Source organism: Podarcis filfolensis (genome assembly GCF_964270895.1).
Source record: "Podarcis filfolensis genome assembly, chromosome: Z".
Lineage (NCBI taxonomy): Eukaryota > Metazoa > Chordata > Lepidosauria > Squamata > Lacertidae > Podarcis > Podarcis filfolensis.
In genome coordinates, this window is record NC_139617.1 from 24,608,233 (window position 1) to 24,629,444 (window position 21,212).

Sequence of the window (21,212 nt, forward strand, 5' to 3'; positions counted from 1 at the left end):
GGCATTATACACCATAGTTTTTGACCAGGAGCTGATGTACTCCTCATTTATCAAAAGATAGATGTTTTATTTACAAATATATATACAACCTAAGCCAAAGATGGAGAGACTCACAGCATTAACACCCCAGAAGGTATTGCTTCTCCCACAGTGACAGCCTTGGATTCAAGCAGACATCAAGCATGGTTCTCACTCTCAGGCTTCTAGCCCAGCTTACACGCACACTCTCTCTGCACTTGCCCTGGCTGTTGTCCTTCTCACTACTAGCCAGGTATGGTGGAAGCCCACCCATTTGCCCTCTGGCACAGAACAACTTCCTTCCTTATAATAACAACTCATACCTAGGGCCATGGTGGCTCTTGCCTGGCTAATTCAACAATGGGATCTTCCATTAGACTCCAGCAACACATATACACACACCCTGAAAAAACCCTCACAATAATAGAAAATAGTAGGTAGCCATGTTCATCATGGGGTGGTAGAGGAGTGGGAAGCCAAACATCACAAGAGAGGCAGTGCATTTATTAGAACTTACCAAAACCTCACAAAACCGTGAGCAAGCATCTAAATCAGGCATAGGCAAAGTCGGCCCTCCAGATGTTTTGGGACTACAACTCTCATCATCCCTAGCTAATAGGAACAGTGGTCAGGGATGATGGGAGTTGTAGTCCCAAAACATCTGGAGGGCCGACTGCCCATGCCTGATCTAAATTCTCTAGAAGGATACTAAACAAAACCAGTGGTTCAACCCTAGGCAATCGTGTTCTAATTCCTGTCCAAAATCCTGATTACCAGCTTCAGATATGTGCCTAAAGCTGGAGCAAGTAGAGGCCTGTCCGCATCCAATGATGGTCAAAGGAAGTGGAGGGACCAGAAGTACTATCCAGGAGACAAGGGAAAATGATATAACAAAGAGCCTTGAACATCTATGGTCTTAGTATCTGCCTATCAGCAATACAGCTCTGCAGTGTTAACTCCTTCTCACGCTAATTAGCAATAATATGCATTTGTTAGGTTTGGCTGCTGATCTCCCACAACAACGACCTGACATTGTCATAGAAAAAGCCTGTGCAGGGATGATAATACTAGGGAAGACTGATTCTTCTGAAAATAGGTTTTTTTGAGTCAGAGGACAGCTGTCTAACATCCACAGGCCAGAAGTACCCTTGCATCATGGGCTTGTCTTGTGAAAGTGGTTCTGAGGTTAGTCCTTGGGTAGAATTCTTCTTCTGAGCAAGTCCTTGGCCTCATCCCCTTACAAAGGAAAATTCACCTCCACAGTCATGACAGTGGCCAACCCAATCACTATTGCCACCACTTGCAGCAGCTGCAGAAACCCAACCGAACCCAAACAATTGCTGGTGGGGGAGTCAAAATCTAGCGTACAAATGGCCCCTTGAAATTCACCACCCTGTTTGTGTGCAGAGATATTGTGTAGGCTATCCAAACAGCCACTGCTAATAGATAGCCTCCAGAATATCTCCGCACACAAACAGGGTGGTGAATTTCAAGGGGCCATTTGCATACTAGAGTTAGTCTGTTCTGTGTATCAGTGGCTCTGGCTCCACCTACTGTTGGTCTCCCTGAAATCCACCCTACCAGCCTCAATGGACACCAAGCACTACGGTACTCTATCTAGGCAGGTTACTTCATCCTCCTTGAAAGGAAGGAGTACAAAGGGGTTTATGTTCCAGTTAAGTCTTGCATGAGTAGCAGAGTCTTGCTGAGCTCTGCTATGTCCCTGTATCTTTGGTTAACCTTTCATCTTAACGTCTGGATCACTCCTCAGTCCTGCCTCCTGGATTAACCACAGGTCTTGATTTGCTCTCTTCAGCCCTAATATCCAACTTGCATCTTCTTGACCCTGCTTCCTCAGCTGTCCTGTGGCTCTGGCACTCAGGTACTGATTACAGGTTCACTTTGGACCTCTGCCTATGGCCCAGCCCTGACGGCAGGGAGTGTGATCCTTGAACTCATTAGTGTTTGACAGCCCTGCCTTAAAATGGCACATCCCTTGCCCCTGGCTTTTTAAAGCAGGTTGACCTATGTGTCATGGGCTTGCTAGGTTGTGAGCAGTACAGCATGATCAGGAGCCTAAGAGGTTGGTTTGGGCAGGCTCAGAACCAGGGGAATCCAGGGAAGGCAAGCAGACAAACAGGCAGGACTGGCCAGGATAAGAGACTCAAGGAAGCGGGGCAGGGTGATGAGAAGTAGAAACAAAGGAAGAAAACACAAAATTGTTCTGAGAAACAGGGGCAGCCAAATGGTTTGGGGAAAGGAGCCATAGCTCAGTGGTAGAGCACCTGTTTCGCAAGGTGAAGGTCCCAGGTTCCATCTCTGACATCTGCAGGTAGAACTGGGAAGGTCCCCTGCCTGAAGCACTGGAGAGCATCTATCAGTCAGTGCAGACAATACTGAGCAAGATGGACCAATGGTTTGACTCAGGATAAGACACCTTCCTATGTTTCAGATATAAGCTATTGACCAGCCTATCAGCAGCCTCTTACTGGGGCTGCTGGGGAATCTGGAACTAAGAAGTGCAGGGAAACTCATGAGGGTTTGCATTTCAGAGTTTGAAAGAGAGGCTAAGAAAGGATGCCTGATATCCTGGGTGACTGGCCCTCTTCCAGGCATTTGACTGGAATGGGGGTGTCCACGGCTGAGGTGTACACATGCAGTAAAAGTACATTTTCATGGCCAGTCCTACCATTAATCAGAGTGAGGCATCTGCCTCAGGTGGCAGATGCCAGAGGGTGGCAGCATTTCCCCGCTCTACCATTCCCCTTGAATTCCTTCATCCAGTGGTTCTCAAACATTTTTCTCTCAGAATGAAAACTTGCTCTTGCCACACCCAATTTTCTTTTTCTTTTTGGAAGGTTTGCTTGCGCCTGCTACTAGTGTAGAATTAGACGAGTCTTCTCCAGTACTCTGTTCAAAAGGGAATTCTGGAACACAACTAGGATTGTCCTCACTATCTGTTGATGTTCTTTTTCTCATTTTGAAAAGCTATCTATCCATTTCCCAAAAATAAAAACATATTTTGATACTGTACTATACTATACTATACTATACTATACTATACTATACTATACTATACTATACTATACTATACTACACTACACTGAAATGTTTAAGTGTTTATTTGATTGTCCTTGAATCTTCCTGCCACACTTGCCATTCTCTCCTGCCACATCAGTGTGGTGCATCACACCCTCGAAGAACCACTGCCCTAAGCTGTTCTGCTCTGCGCATTCTAAACTACCCTGCTGCTTTCAGGAATGGTGAAGGATTCTGCCTCACCACCAGTATTGAAATAAAACTGTGTATGTATCATAAACTTAAAGCACATTTAAAGTGCACATGCATACCCCAAAAAAGAATCCTGGGAACTGTAGTTTACCCTCCCCACAGAGCCACAATTCCCAATAACATTAACAAACTATGGTTTCCATGATTATTTGGGGAGCAGAAATGTGTTTCCAATGTATGCTGTGTAGGCAGCTTATAATGGGTGATGCTATCTGAATCTTCCCTCTTGGCAGGAAAAATGCCTCAGGCCAGCCATGTAGGTTCAAACAATTTTGAATGCCGATCAGCAAAAGTAAACAAATAAAAAAAATGACTATTTTTGTCATCAACAGTTTTTTTTTTGTGGGTGATGCAACAATAATAAATGCAAAGTAAAGAAAAAGGGAGCAAAGGAAAAATATATAGAATCCCTTGATAGAGGCCGAGGAAGCTGCGAAAGATGACAAGCCATGGGAAAGCAGGGATTTCATGCTCCTGCAGTGGCCACGTGCCACATTTATTCAGCAAAATGCTAACGTGCTTCTGCAATATTCTCACAGCAAGGAAAACAACAGTGTGCTATATTTGGGAAGGGGGGAGGAGAGGGAAGAACAGCACACACGATACATGTTCCAGCTGTCTCTGACACCCACAACTCCATTTCCTCCTACAGACTAAATATTCTCCAGCTTACCAGTGTGGAGGGGGGGGGGGAATGAAAATGAAGGAGAATTTTGGCAGGCCCTTTTGTCTCTTCACTGCTAAGTGAACTGCCTGCCTCCACATATTTTCTTTTCTTTTAAGATCTAATGGAGAAAGTGACTGACTTCCAGAAATATAAGGCAGTTCTATGAAACCCCACCACTACCTTGCAGCATTCTAGGAATCAAAAAGAACATGCATGTCATGTTTTAAAATCTCTGCCACTCAGCTAGGCTGACAATACGGGGTGTATTCCCAGTGCAATTGAGTAAGCAGGCATCTTCAATCACCCAGTCATTCTCTAGTGGTAGCAGAGGAGCCAGAATGCTGTGTTTGTGTGTTCCAGAAAGGTGAAGGCCCTGCGAAGAGTGAGTTAAGAACATTGGAAAGTCTGCTTTGGTCACACACTTGTCATCAGAACCTGAGTGGTACTCATTGCAAGGACAAAGGGCAGCTGAATTAAAATATAATTACAGCATCCTTGCTGAGTCAGATGAATGTTGCATTCTAAGCAAGTGTCTTTTCCCCGAGAGCAGCTAGGAATGAATTGCAACACAGCATTACAGAACAGCCCAGAATACTAATACAGGATTTGACAGGTGGAGTTTGGGGTGAGTCTGAATGAGCTCTCACACCTGTGCCATACATTTAAACCACACTTAGCACACATTTAAAGCACATGGCTTTCCCCCAGAGAATCCTGGGAACTGTAGTTTACTCTTCACAGAGCTACAACTTCATCCTTAACAAACCACAGTTACCAGGATTCCGGGGGTGGGGTGGAGCCAATGCTTTAAATATATGGTGTGGATGTGACCTTTGACCCACAGTTTGCAAGAGCATAGAAACTAATTTGGTAAAATCTTGCCATGTCATGTCCTGTGTTAAGTGATGGTTATTGGCTCAGTCGCTACCTTTATGAATAGGCAAGAAAAGTGGGACATCCTTTGTCCTTCACCTGTGGACAAACGTAGTCTGGCTGACTCCAGGTGTTGGGAGAACGTACCTTTGCAAAACTAAAATAAAGATGGCCAAGGACAGGTGATGTGTTGCCACAGAAAGTATAGAGCTAGAGTTCTTATGGAAGAACAATGTCTTCCTCCGCCCTCGCTGAAGGTGATGTCATCAAAGTGTCTCTGTGTGCAAGAGAACAAAAGACAGTTTTGTAACTGGGCATGAAAGAGACCCAGAGTCCTGACTTGTTATCTCTAAGTTGGAGAAACCCATTGAAGTGTTGGAGAAACCCACTGGAGGATCTAGGTCTGCTGAAGTGTTAAATGCTGTGAGCCGTCCATCACATGCTCTTTCTAATTATCTTAATTCCAAGGAAATCAAACCCAAGGGACATGCTGAAACCCCAATACATCTCACCACTCGGTGACTTGGGTATTGCAGAGCTGGAGAAGGTGCAGAAAAGGCAAAAAATGACCAAGGGGCTAGAACAATGCCCCTGTGAGGAATGGCTACAATGCTTGGGACTTTTTAGTTTAGAATAAGGGTGAGTTAAGGGGCAGAGCATGATAGAAATGTACAAAATTATGTGTAGCGTGAAGAAAGTATACAGAGATATATTTTTCTTCCTCTCTCATAAAACTAGAAGCCTACAAGGCCATCCAGTGAAGCTAAATGTTCATAGAATCATAGATTCATAGAGTTGGAAGAGACCACAAGGGCCATCGAGTCCAACCCCCTGCCAAGCAGGAAACACCATCAGAGCACTCCTGACATATGGTTGTCAAGCCTCTGCTTAAAGACCTCCAAAGAAGGAGACTCCACCACACTCCTTGGCAGCAAATTCCACTGTCGAACAGCTCTTACTGTCAGGAAGTTCTTCCTAATGTTTAGGTGGAATCTTCTTTCTTGTAGTTTGGATCCATTGCTCCGTGTCCGCTTCTCTGGAGCAGCAGAAAACAACCTTTCTCCCTCCTCTATGTGACATCCTTTTATATATTTGAACATGGCTATCATATCACCCCTTAACCTCCTCTTCTCCAGGCTATGTTGGAAGCTTCAGGATGGAAAAAAGAGAAGTATGTCTTCATAGTACATAGTTATTCTGGGGTATTTGCTCCCACAAGAGGTGATGATGGCCTGCAATGTGTATGTCTTTAAAGGAGATATAGACAAATCAATGGAGGATAAGGTTATCATGGGCAACTAGCCATGATGGCTGCGTACTGCTTCCAGTGCTGGAGGTGGATTGCCACTAAATACCAATCACTGGGATTCCCAAGTGGGGAGAACACTGTTGCATTAAGGTCATGCTTGTATGTTTCCCATGGGCATCTGATTAACTATTGGGGGGGGGGACAGGATGATGGACTAGAGGGCTCCACTTTGCTCTGATCCAACATGGCTCTTATTAGGTTATTAACTTTGCATATCTTGTTTCCCATTCAGAGTCTAAGCCTGGGAAACTTGTAGCCCTCCATACATTGTTGGACTCCAATGTCCTTTTAGTCCCAGCCAACATGGGCAATGGTCAGGACAAGGGAAATGGGAGTTGTAACCACAGGCTTCTCATTCCTGTTCTAAACAATGGCTTATCTGGAAGCGGGAATAATGCCTCCAGGTGCATACCCTCCAACAACCGTTTGATCCAAATCATGATGCATGTGAGGGCTGTACTTTAATTATTGTGCCGTATCCTTCCGCATGGCTGGAGCAATGTCTGTGAAGGGGAAATAAAGGAAGAGGGAAGAAAAGATAACACTATGTGCTCTTGCATGCACACTGGCCACTGGCAAACAACATGGAGCAAAAGATGTGGGGGCGTGGGAAGGTGTGGGAACCCACCCTGTGTGCTTCAGAAGTCCAAGGCCGTCCAATGTCACAGGATGGCGGCTGGCTAGCCGAGAGGAAGCCTCCCTTTACTGTAGTGTTTCTCCTCCCTCTTCTTCTTCCTCCGATTCTTGGCGCCATGAAACGATATCCAGCCTTGGTTTTTTTCTCGACACTGTTGTTGCTGAGACAGAAAGTGATGAATGTTTTCGCTCTGAGTGGCTGAGACGAGGGGTGCAGGCGGCTCTTGTCTACAGGTAAAGGGGACCCAAGAAGCCTCTCTGACTCTTCCCCTCTCACCACTGTAAAGGAATACCTCACGCAGCCAATTCAAGAGGTGGGCCAGAAGATGCAGTACTTCAGCTGTTCCCCCAGAAGCTCTCAAACATTGTTTTCCATAAGAGATCACAGTTATGTGCGCCTCAGTTCTGTCAAGCTCTCCTTAAACTAGATTGCTGCCCTCAGTTGCCCTAGAGGAGGGTGTTCTCACACACAGTGGTACCTCGGATTAAGAACTTAATTCGTTCTAGAGGTCCGTTCTTAACCTGAAATTGTTCTTAACCTGAGGTACCACTTTAGCTAATGGGGCCTCCCGCTGCTGCCGTACCGCGATTTCTGTTCTCATCCTGAAGCAAAGTTCTTAACTCGAGGTACTATTTCTGGGTTAGTGGAGTCTGTAACCTGAAGTGTCTGTAATCTGAAGCATCTGTAACCCGAGGTACCACTGTATGTGTGTGTGTACACACACACACACACACACACACACACACACACAATGACAGTACTTCAGATATTTGAAGATGGCTATCATCTCTCCCTTTCATATTCTCTTCTATGAGGTAAACATACCCAGCAGTTTCTCATATGATTTGGTTAATCTGACTGAGCCCTCTAGAGCTATCTGCAACACTGGCAACTTTGGGATTTATTTGGACTTTGAATGACCAACCTACAGTGCACAAGGATTGTGAGAAAGGAGGCAAAGATAGCATTGGGGCCTGTGGGGAGAATGAGACCATCAGCTTTGTGGGAAGGGAGGGAGAGAGGGCAGTGTCATGAGTCCTGTGGAGACATCTTGGTAAGATTGGTCAGAGGGGGAGGAGGGTTGGGATGGTAACATAGAACTGGGGAAACTGGATCTTTGGGGGGGCCCAGCATGTGTGAGGGGGGCCAATCCAGATCCTGGCTGAGTGGATTATAAGGGTAGAAGCCCACCTCTGTGCCACTGGACACCCTGAGTGCCATATCATAGCAGACTGACACAACTCCCCATAGCAAAGAGCCTCCCTTTACCACTCCAGGCGGTGCATAGGAATTGATCGGACAGTGAGCTGGCCCTGTTGACTCCACTTGTTTCCAAGAACGTGGAGCTGACTGCACCAACATGAACAGACTCAGCACACCCAGGTGATTCAGAGGAGTGCCTGTCTGCTTGCCCAACCCTGTGGCTTGGGACACTAACCTTGTGGATAACTGTGCCTACCCTACTCTTCAAGAGGAGAATTTTGGAAGGTGTCAAGTGTTGGGACAATGTCTTAGCTCAGTGGTTCTCAAAGGGTATGACGGTAGAGGATGGCAAGTGTTGGGACAATGGAAACGGTTAAGTCAGCTATGATTAAATGGGCACAAGATGTTGGACACAACATTATGTTTGCTGACTGGGAACAGTTATGGACCACAGGTATGAAATTCACGGCATGTAATGCCTTAAGAGAGAATATTATGAAAATGATATACAGGTGGTACATGACCCCAGTCAAGCTTGCAAAGATATATCATTTGCCCGATAATAAATGTTGGAAATGTAAGGAGGTTGAAGGTACATTCTTTCACCTTTGGTGGACGTGCCCAAAGATTAAGGCTTTCTGGGAAATGATTTATAATGAAATGAAAAAGGTATTTAAGTATACCTTCTTGAAAAAACCAGAGGCTTTTCTCTTGGGCATAGTCGGCCATTTGGTGCCAAAGAAGGACAGAACTTTTTTTATGTATGCTACAACAGCAGCAAGAATACTTATAGCAAAGCACTGGAAGACTCAAGATCTACCCACTCTGGAAGAATGGCAGATGAAGTTGATTGACTGTATGGGACTGGCAGAAATGACCGGCAGAATCCGCGACCAGGGAGAAGAGTCGGCAGAAGAAGATTGGAAGAAATTTAAGGACTATTTACAGAAATACTACAAAATTAATGAACTCTGAAAAGATGCTGGATTGAACTTTTGTGGTCTCTAGCTGTTATGATAAAGATAACAGGGATTAAAATTGTTTAAGTCATAAAATTTAAAAAGTTGAGTGGAAAATAAGGTGTTAATTAAAAGGAATGTTAAGAGATTAGGATTTGCTGGATTAACAATTTGAACTAAAAAACAAGAAGGGGAGGTATGAGGAAGTCAAAGAAACATGTTACTGAAAAACTGTTATTGAAATTGATTTGTTTTCAATATTTTTCTTTTTCTTTTTCTTTTTGTGTTTGCATAAAATTGGAAAACTTAATAAATATTTATAAAATAAAAAAAGCAAGTGTTGGGACAATGTCTTTGTTTGTGCCTAGCCATGAACTTAGACTGCTAGTACACCTGCTAACTTGAATGCTTATCACCTGGCATACCTGGCAAGGAGGTGTATGAGTGCTTCCTTTCCCTCTTGGCAAGGAGCTGTATAAAAGCCAGGAGAGACCATGGACAAGAAACACAAGGAGTTTGCATTTTGTTACCTTTTGCAAGCTCCTAGCCACTCCTAGCCAGAGTGGAGAGGTGCGATTTTTGTGCCCTCATGGGCCTGCACCCTTGGCAGGGGCCAACCTAGCCAATCCATAGGTACCCCCCTGCCTGGCTTATGTATCGCATCAACCTTTGGCAAAAACCAAGTTGGGTGTTTGAGTACTCCATCCACCAATGAGGGTCAGAACCAGGAGGCGAAACAACATCAGGGCCTGTTCTGTTTGGACTATCTCCTCCTTAGCTGTCAGGATCTGGAGTCAGAGGCAAGTCAGCAATAAAAAACATGGTGTCAGTGAAGTTAACTCTTTATTCATGGAAACCAAAACAGTGCAAGCCTATTGATCTCAGCCAGTCTTCACATGCAAGGGAAGTTCCTAACTCACTAAGGGTTTGAAAGCCATCGGCTACCCTCACCAGGTTTAGCCAGCCAGTAGAAGCCATTCCCAGGGTGTGGCTGCTGTTGCATGCTGGCAGCTTCTAGGAGCCACAGGCGAGAGCAGAGTGCAGGGTGGGGACCAAAGGTGGACAAACTACTGCAGAAAGAACACCATGTGTTCCACCCACAATGTACTGTTGTTGTTGTTGTTTAGTCGTGTCCAACTCTTCAAGACCCCATGGACCAGAGCACGCCTGGCTCTCCTGTCTTCCACTGCCTCCCGCAGTTTGATCAAACTCATGCTGGTAGCTTCGAGAACACTATCCAACCATCTCGTCCTCTGTCGTCCCCTTCTCCTTGTGCCCTCCATCTTTCCCAACATCAGGGTTTTTTCCAGGGAGTCTTCTCTTCTCATGAGGTGGCCAAAGTATTAGAGCCTCAGCTTCACGATCTGTTCTTCCAGTGAGCACTCAGGGCTGATTTCCTTAAGAATGGATAGGTTTGTTCTTCTTGCAGTCCATGGGACTCTCAAAAGTCTCCTCCAGCACCATAATTCAAAAGCATCAATTCTTCGGCGATCAGCCTTCTTTATGGTCCAGCTCTCACTTCCATACATCACTACTGGGAAAACCATAGCTTTTACTATACGGACCTTTGTTGGCAAGGTGATGTCTCTACTTTTTAAGATGCTGTCTAGGTTTGTCATTGCTTTTCTCCCAAGAAGCAGGCATCTTTTAATTTCGTGGCTGCTGTCACCATCTGCAGTGATCATGGAGCCCAAGAAAGTAAAATCTCTCACTGCCTCCATGTCTTCCCCTTCTATTTGCCAGGAGGTGATGGGACCAGTGGCCATGATCTTCGTTTTTTTGATGTGGAGCTTCAGACCATATTTTGCGCTCTCCTCTTTCACCCTCAATAAAAGGTTCTTTAATTCCTCCTCACTTTCTGCCATCGAGGTTGTGTCATCTGCATATCTGAGGTTGCTGATATTTCTTCCGCAATGTACTACCCCTACCCTAACACCCCACACACCCCTGACTTAAGACCAAGGCATCAAAAACTTCCAGGATCTCAAACTAAGAGACACCAGCCACTATGGATTCCTCTTGGTGGCCAGCCAGATCATCTCAACAGTGCAAGAGAACTGGCTGGCACCGAAAAACCATCCAGCAACATGTGCAGGACCATCCATATTGAGAGGAGGATCAGAAAGAAGCGGGTGGCATCCTGTCACAGCTGTTGCACCAGCCAGCCACAGGAAGAACGCAAGTTAACATGCTGGTTGCAGCTTAAAGTTTGGTTGATATCCATAGCTGGATGCTGGACAAGAAAGGAAAGAGCCGGGGTGGGGTGGGAGAGATTGGTAGGTGTTACTACCTTCTGTGGGTGATAAGAGTTTCCTTTAACAATTTTGGAATGAAATATATGAAGAAATCAAAAAGATGTTTAAAATATATTTCAGTAAAAAACCGGAGGCATTTCTTTTAGCTTTAATCACAAACAATATTCCTGACAATCAAAGGAAAGTATTCCTTTATGCAACAACAGCTGCCAGGATGCTTATAGCAAAAAATTGGAAAGGGAGAAAAATTCCATCAATGAAAGAATGGCAAATTAAATTTTGTGAATATATAAATCTGGCAAGACTCACAGCATTCATAAGGGGACAATCGGACCAGAAATTATTAAAAGAATGAGGATGTGCTAAAGAGTATTTGAAAAAACATTGTTCTGGAGTAAACATATCGGTATGTAATGAATGATGCTTTACAGGGTTAAAGAAAAAGAAAAATGGTGTAAAAAAGTATAAAGATAGAAGTAATCTACATTAGACACAACAATTTAGAAAGAGTAAAATTTTTGAGGTCTTAGAACAAAGGAAGGAAGTCAATATGTGTATATGTATGTAATGACTAGATTAAAATGAAGATATGGTTTTATTTGTAGATGTGTGCTTTTTCTTTTGTTTTTTGTTTCTTTTTGTGTTCTGTTTTTCTTTCTTGTTTGTATAGTATTATTTTAGATTCAATGTTTGTAATTTTTTTTGCATTGAAAATAAAATTATATTATTATTATTATTAATAATAATAAAGAGTTACCTTTAAGAAAGGACTCTGACAGGGCATATAGATAGTAAAAGCTGGGGGGAAATATGGGAGAATTGTACATTGAAAATGTTGTCTATAAGAATAAAATAAAATTATTATAAATTAGTTTGGAGGTGGTATTTAATAACAGTCAGATTAAATCAAATAAACAAGGAATATTTGGTATTATGTTGGAGGGGATGCCAGGAAACTGGGAATTATGTTCACATGTGGTGGGGGTGTAAATATGTACAATTTTTCTGGCAAAGTGTGTTTAAGGAGATAACAGAAATCACTGGGTTAAAGCTGACCAAAAGTCCAGAGGTAGCATTATTTATGATGGGGTGGAAGGTTCACAGGCTATGAAGAACTTGCTCACAAATTTATTGACAGCTCCACAAATTATTATATCTAGGAAGTAGAATGGGCAAGCAGAATATAAAATGGAAGAATTGTGTAAAGAGGTGTGGGATACAGCTATTAATGATAAATTAACATGTGCCATTAAAGTTAGACGGGGAATATGCAGGAAAAATGGAGGGTGTCTGTAGAATTTGTACAGTCGTACCTTGGTTTTTGAACAGCTTAGTTCATGAACAACTTGGAACTTGAATGCCACAAACCCGGAAGTAGGTGTTCCGGTTTGTGAACTTTGCCTCGGAAGCTGAATGTCCAGCGCGGCTTCTGCAGCTTCCGATTGGCTGCAGGGTGCTCCTGCAGCCAATTGGAAGCCACAGAAGTCATGCCTTAGTTTCTGAATGTTTCAGAAGTTGAACGGACTTCAGGAACGCATTCTATTCGAAAACCAAGGTACGACTGTACTGTTAAAATGGAAAGGGGTCAAACCAACGCTGAAATTTGGGATGTTGGATAGTTACAATGGAATGGTCTTGGTGGTGGGGTGCACATTTTTATTCTTATATATATATATGAGTATTACTTTGTCAAAATAAAATAACATTTTTAAAAGAAAGACTCTGTATGCTACTTATTTCATTTGTATTTTTGGTAGCTATTACCTTGTTGCATTAAGAAAAGCTGTTATCTTGTTGCATTTAATGTCTATGGAAACTTATATCTATGGACGGAAACTGGCTGATACCTGGCAATGGACCTGGCAGAAGCTGCAGTTGATGTGTGGAAGCCAGTGAAGTTCGTATTTGGATGCTGGTAGATACCACAAGACTGAAGCAGGCTGATAGTTTGGAATGTGAGCTAGTTGAAATTCACCTTCAGAAGCCTGCTAACAAGAGCTGTGTAGTATTTGTGGGTTGAAGCTGGGGCGTGAATGGAGAATGCCTGATGAGTTAATGCATCTCTTTGTGTGAATTGGAGGTTTTTGAATGTGTTTGAGGCAAATTGTGTGTTCAAGGGTGAGACGTATGTGGCCTTCCAGATGTGGCATGACTGGGAACAATACACTCAGGAGGGAGGGAGTGGAGACTGGCCCCCAGGCACATGGTGAATGAGTGAACCAGCGAATACTCAGGATTGGAAGCCAGTGGAAGTGGGCTGACTGAATAATAATAATAATAATAATAATAATAATAATTTTATTAGTTTGTTTGTTTGTTTGTTTGTTTCTACCCCACCCATCTGACTGGGTTTCACCAGCCACTCTGGATGGCTCCCAACCGAATATTAAAAACACAATAGAGCATTAAACATTAAAAACTTCCCCAAACAGGGCTGCCTTCAGAAGTCAGGGATGGCATTGCCAGGCAGAAGCCAGTGGAGGTGCCTAGTTTACACAGCCAAAACGTAGCTATCCCCATCACACTGCCACCTGTGTTTTCCTTTCAGGGATGTCTGGAGCTGGCAAGGTTTTTCCTGAGACCACACATGAAAGTAATGAAGAGGGGCTTCAGCAAGCCAGCTTTATTTCTAAATAAATGCATTTCTGAATACATCTGACTTTTTGAAAAGTGTTAATTACACAGGAGTGCAAATATCCCAGTTTTATAGTGTGCATGTCCCTGGTCTCTGCTGTTGCCACTGGCTATGGACTCCCTGAGATGTCACAAGTTGACAAGGCAGCTGAGAGGAAAGAGGCAGAAGGAAGATTCAGCTCAGGTGAAGTTGGAGAAAAATCTGGGTCAATTCCCTCCTGCCCACTTGAGTTGCCAACATTTTGCTCTCTCACCTACATTGCTGACAAAAAAGTAAAATAAAACCATGACTGATTTTGTCACTCAGAATCCACTACCACCAATCAGTTTGTAAGGGTCCTCAGGGATTAAAAAAATCTCCTTTCACTGAATTATGCTTGCTGGGTCTGGCAAGGTGATTCCTTTAGGAATCAGGATCAACTGCTGTCATCTTTTAGCGGAAAGAGCCACAGCACAATTTAAGGACTGAGTGTGTGACCTATGATGAGCCACAAAGACATGGGTTTGAATCTCACTTCTGCTCTGAAACTCAAGAGGGTCATGGGAAGGAGAGGAGATGCTATTTCCTCAGCAATCCTCCCTCGGGTCCCCATTATTTACAGCATTGTCTTTCCTAACCATTTTCTAATCCTGCTGAGAGTCTTTCAACTGACAGTGTTGCACATTATGCCTCTGGCCTTCTTCATAGAATGTAGGACCCTGCCTTATACCCAATAGGCCCCCAACCCATCTGTATGGTGCCCACAAAGTCCTACTGAGCTGCCTATCTAACTCTCCAATTCTTTACCCCACAGCACACTGGAGTGGGATTCAAAGTCTAAACTTGAGGAAGTTGTCCCAGCCTGTGTACACACCGTACATTTAAAGCAAATTTAAAGCACACAGCTTCCCACAAAGCATCATGAGAACCACAGTTAGGAGTGCTGGCAACTGATCAGTGGCGTAGCGTGGGGGGTGCAGGGGGGGCCGGCCGCACCGGGCGCAACATCTGGGGTTAGGGCAAATCCATGGGTTAGGGGGCGCAAATCCATGGGTTAGGGAGCGCAAATTACTTGCCTTGCCCCGGGTGCTGACAACCCACGCTACGCCACTGCAACTGATAGCTCTGTGAGGGGTAAGCTACCCCTATGATTCTTTGAGAAATGTAATACTCTTTAAAGTTAATGGCGCATAAAGGTAAAGGGACCCCTGACCATTAGGCCCAGTCGTGACTGACTCTGGGGTTGCAGCACTCATCTTGCTTTATTGGCCAAGGGAGCCGGCGTACAGCTTCCGGGTCATGTGGCCAGCATGACTAAGCCGCTTCTGGTGAACCTGAGCAGCGCATGAAAATGCCGTTTACCTTCCCGCCAGAGCGGTTCCTATTTATCTACTTGCACTTTGACGTGCTTTTGAACTGCTAGGTTGGCAGGAGCAGGGACCGAGCAATGGGAGCTCACCCCGTCGTGGGAATGCAAACTGCCGACCTTCTGATCAGCAAGTCCTAGGCTCTGTGGTTTAACCCACAGCGCCAATTCCTTTCTTGTTAGTTGTCCATGTTGTCAGCTGAAGTCCCCCACCTCTTCTGTGCTGACTACAGGAAAGATGGCCTCTCAATGGGCACCAGCACTGGGCATAGAGAATGCGAGAGGAAAAGTCAGAGGCCATGGGGGGATTCACATGTGTGTCTGTATGGGGAAGGGGAGCAGGAATGGAGTAGTCATGAGGGACAGAAACCACAGAGCCAGGGAAGATGGTGGCAGGGACTAGCCATGCGAGGAGACATGGTGCAATGGTATCACCCCAAAATTGCAAATGTTAAGAGCTGCAGGCCTCAATTCTCTCTGTAAGTGACGCTTGAAAAGAACACCACAGGAATTTTCTCATAGAGTTTGACTGACTATTAAGCACTCATTCCACTCACAAATCCATTCACAATCCCATTTCAAAAGGCTCCTGATGTTTGCATGATAGTAAATGAAAAGCAAAGGAAGGCATTAAAGAAAGGAAAGGGGTGTGGGGAGAAAAGCAGTCATATGGGAAAAGGTAACAAAATATATATATCAATGGCGCTCTCTAGCGGTTGTCTTCAGAAATGAACCAGGCAGAGTTTCCTACTGAATCTGGAGGCAGGCAGCCATTCTCAGTAGCTGGATTCTCTGAAAACATTGTATTTTTATAAAATATGAGATTAACTCATCTGTGGGGCTTTTTTTGAGCCGGAATTCAGTTGTGGCACTTCTCAGTTGGGTGTTAGGGGAAAAGGAGGGGTATGTATGTATGTATATAAATACATATATATATATATATATATATATATATATATATATATATACACACACACACACACACACACACATATATATATATATGTGTGTGTGTATATATGTATATATGTATATATATGTATAAAAATAAATAAATAGTTCAATGCTAGCAGTTCCTCAAATGAACTGAGTCCACAAGTATTGTAACTGAAGAAAGAGGAAAAGAAACTAATTTTATATTTTTATTTATATAATGTATTTACAATGTAATATATAGATCACACACATATATTTGTTGTACAATGTTTTGATCTTTTTCATTATGTTGCAGTATATCAGCATTTAAAAAAAAATAATGAATGAATGAATGTAGAATTATTTTATCCTACAACATTAGTCCAAAGAGGTTCCCAAACAGCTTACAAAAGATTTGACATTGCAACCACATTCAGTAAGATTTACACACATAATCATAAGTAACACTGCACCGGGTTTATTTGGGTAGACCCCCCCCCCCCGCATTTTCCTTGGTGCTGCCCACTGAGGATCTCAAATCCATGACAAGGCCTTGTCTTCCTTTGCTGGCAATTAGTGGTCCCCACTGAGGACTTCTGAGGGAAGGGCTTGATTGAATGTTGCGCAAGTATAAATAACTGCCAGGACCGATTCGCCCATTAGACAAAGTGAAGCAACCACCCTCGACAGTGGATGCTCATGGGCAGCAGTTTTAACATCAGTACAGTGGTACCTCGTGTTAAGTACTTAATTCATTCCGGAGGTCTGTTCTTAACCTGAAACTGTTCTTAACCTGGAGCACCACTTTAGCTAATGGGGCTTCCTGCTGCTGCCGCGCCGCCAGAGCATGATTTCTGTTCTTAACCCGAGGTACTATTTCTGGGTTAGCGGAGTTTGTAACCTGAAGCGTATGTAACCCGAGGTACCACTGTATATGCTACTCAGCCTGTCTTCTCCCACCCCAGCCTTATCATAGCTACAGTTCTCTGAGTTTCATGATAAAATACTCTGGAAATCGTAGTTCTGTGAAGGGAATAGGAATCTCCTAAAAACTTTCATCACCCTTAACAAACTACAGTCCCAGGATTTTTAGAGGGAAGCTGTGACTGTAAAAGTGGTTTTAAAGGTAAAGGGACCCCTGACCGTTAGGTCCAGTCGCAGATGACTCTGGGGTTGCGGCGTTTATCTCACTTTACTGGCCGAGGGAGCCGGCATAAAGCTTCCGGGTCATGTGGCCAGCATGACTAATGCTGGTGAACCAGAGCAGCACACGGAAAAGCTGTTTACCTTCCCACCAGAGCGGTACCTATTTATTTACTTGCACTTTGTGCTTTTGAACTGCTAGTTTGGCAGGAGCTGGGAGCAAACAACGGGAGCTCACCCCATCACGGGGATTCGAACCGCCGACCTTCTGATCGGCAAGTCCTAGGCTCTGTGGTTTAACCCACAGCGCCACCCGCGTCCCAAAAGTGGTATTACACTGCTTTAAATGTATGGTAAAGATGGGGCCCATGTGCTTGTAGCTCCAGGATGGCCTGTTTCCATGGAGCTTAACCTGCCATTTTAGTCTCCCATGACACCTCCTCTCTGTGGCAATTGCAGCCCTCCAGTGAAGGTATTTAAGTCACCGTTATTAATTGCCTCCAATGCCCCAGCATGATATTGCATCCTTGGCAATATGGGAATTTAAAATGGCAGCTGCGTCAGAGCACTGAGGCTGCTGCCCACCATTGCTACTCCTGCCAGGTAAGACCATGAGTAAAGAAAAAGTCCACCCTGGGGGCGTTTTGCTGTGGGCCCCATCAAACTTAGAGCTAATCTTGCCTTCTGGTTGGAGTTCAAAATTGTGGTTTTGCTGCAGAGACAAACCCAATGAGCAGAGAAGGGGCTTTCCTCTCTCAGAGAGGAAAGGCCACTGTATTAGGCAATATAATGAGCTGGGCCTTGAGATGTTAGCAGGATCCCAAGTGGTTTAGAAACGGTTGTGTGGTGCTGGTGGGGGCGGGCAGAATCAGTTCTGGGTGACACCAGCAAGGGAAGTGTTATGTATTGAAGTTCTCACCCTGGCCACCAGGAGTATCATGTATATTGTTTTCACTCAGGTCCACATCAATTACTTTAGGTGGGAAACCCTGGGCTGTTGTTGCTACAATGTTGACAGCCGGCTGCCTATAAAAGCAGGCTGGCTAAGCTGTTTGCTGTTCAGTTCAGTTCTGTTCCAGCTTACAAATAAATAGTTGCTTTGGAGAAATCACTGTGTCATCTGATATGTTCACCCACAACTTAACAGAAAGGAAGTTCAGGAGATCTCACCAGGTAGTTGTGCACTGCTAAATAAAGTTTATTCCTTCTAATCTAGTTGTTATGTGTTGGGTTTAACACAGTTTATGTTACAAGGCGCGTACTAACCAATCGTATAAGCATTGGTAGACAAACGTTCTAATGGCAAGTAAGTGCATGCACTTTCAACTGTCAACGGTCAGTTCATGCTTGGGTTTATTATTGTGTTGTCCAGTCAGTTTGGTTCGTGTGCTCCTATGAGTGAGCTGTTGTCACTGACAAATGTTGAATAAATTTAGCTGAGGAACTTGTACTGCCTTGGAATTCTGACTACTCTTTGTGGCTCATTTGCAATCTTGCAGAAGCTACAGGCATAGTATTGATAGCTCAGCTGTATGAAGTACTGCAGAGAGCCCACCCACAACGAACTTCAGTTAATTAGCCGCCATTTCCAAAGGGAAGATGTATCTTCAATATGTCCTTCAAGACATCTGGAGGATCTGCAAGGCCAATTCCAGAGGCTATCTTGCAAGGCTAGCTTCACAGAATGGTGTCAGGCCTTTTGCCAGGGACCCAAGGCCTTCCTTCTGCTATTTACAGTTTGCACAGAAAATCCAATAAGTTCACATGCAGCCATAGAGAATTCTCGTTTTTCATGTCTTGTTCTTCTAGATCGGACAGGGACACAGCAGATGCCGTGCTGAAATACTCAACCCCCCCTGCGGTATGTCAGTGCCATCTGTATAACGAAGCCTAGAACCCTATTTTGTATGCGTCTGCAATTCCTGTTCAAGATAGAGAAAGCAATATCTACAGGCGCCAGGCATTTTGTGCAGGGGTTCCATTCTTGACCCAGCGCACATTGGGGGAGCATGCAGAAGCCTGCTTGACCCTGTTGTGCCCTGCCCTGTTGCGCCCCCATTCCTCCCTCTCGCGGGTCCAAAAGGACCTTTGCGTCAGCGGTTGTACGTCAGGTGGATGCACCTAAAATGGTTGCCATCTGTACTCATGGGCATGAAGGGTAAGGGGCCAATTCTGAGCAGAAAATAGTTAGCAAGGAAAGGGACGGACCACTTTTCCTGGCCATTTTAATCTCCTTAGAGAGACAGCCTTCTATGACTGCTTTTCATTAAAGAAAAAAGTTGGGAGTCTGACAGAGTCTGCTCAGTTGGTAGAGCATAAGGCTCTTAATCTCAGGGTCATAGCTTTAATAATAATAATAATAATAGTAATAATAGTAATAATAATAACAACTTTTATTTCTACCCTACCCTCCCTCTCCAAAACCGGGCTCAGAGTGGCTAACATCAAATATATAACATATTACCATAAAATCAAGCAGTCAATTAAAATACATCCTAAAATCAAATCAGAATCAAAGTGAAATCTAATCAGATGGCAACCCACAAATGAGGGATGGGGGCCTTAAATGCTCACCCAGCCTAACTGTTTATACTGATCTTATATGAGCCTGTGAGAAAAGTTGGGGGGCCACCTTCATGCAAGTTCTTATAAGGAGAGAGGGGGAGTCAGACTGGACCCCGGCCAAAGGCCTGGTGGAACAGTTCCGTCTTGCAGGCCCTGCGGAAAGATGTCAGATCCCGCAGGGCCATGGTCTCTTGTGACAGAGCGTTCCACCAGGCTGGGGCCACAGCCAAAAAGGCCTTGGCCCTGGGCGAGGCCAGTCTAATCTCCTTGAGGCCCGGGACCTCCAAGATGTTATTATTTGCAACCATAAGGTCCTCCGTGGGGCATACCAGGAGAGGCGGTCCTGTAGGTACAAGGGTCCTAGGCTGCATTGGGCAAAATAATCCTGCATTGCAGGTGGTTGAACTAGATGGTCCTCATTGTCCCTTCTATAATTCTGTGACACTTCTATGATACTTCTACACACATCTGCTGAGCAATTCCTGTTTTGGCCATAAGATGGACATGTTTCTGAGTAAATGTTAAGCTATTAAGTATGGATTTCATGCTTAATAGCGGGACATTTGCTCAGAATTTGATCATTTTATTTATATCATTTATAACTCTTGCTTCCTTCAAGGACTTCAAGGTCAGCATACATGGTTTCTCTCCCACCCCATTTTACTTTCACAACAACAACCCCGTAAGGTTTTTCAGGCTGAGAAAGAGATCCAAGGTCAGTTAGTGAGTTTCATGGCTTAAGTAGGTATTGAACCTAGAACTTATTGTTTTAACCACTGCACCACACACGGGCTCTCAGTACCAGAACCTTATCACATATTTGTGAGAACAATAACACTTGGGTCACATTCACACTGTACATTTAAAGCGCAAGGCTTCCCACAGACAATGCCAGGAACGGTGCTTTACCCCACCAGCACCTTTAAACAACTTCTCAAGGTTTCCTTGGGGAAATTTATGTGAGGAAGGTGAGAAGCACTGGAATGAGGCGGGCAACTCCCATGCCTCCTTCTCCTGTCACCACCTATTCTATACCTATGCTCTTTGGCTCAAGTGCTTTTTAACTGGGAGTTCAATTCTCCAACAATGAACCTTACACACATTTGCAAGTGGGCCCTTATCTAAAGATAGAAAGGAAAATGGGAAGGGCCAGGACAACAGAAACTCCTGTTAGCAGACTCTGAGTCAGTCTTGACTATGCTGAAAGGCCCATTCATATGTAACTCCTACTCATGGGCAGCAGACAAATAACTATTTCACATTTCACTTCCAAAAGAAGACATAATTCCACACCAACACACTCCCCAAGGGATATATATATAAAATTTTCTTTCTTTCTTTCTTTCTTTCTTTCTTTCTTTTCTTTCCATATGTGGTGTGGGTGGGTGCGTGCAATT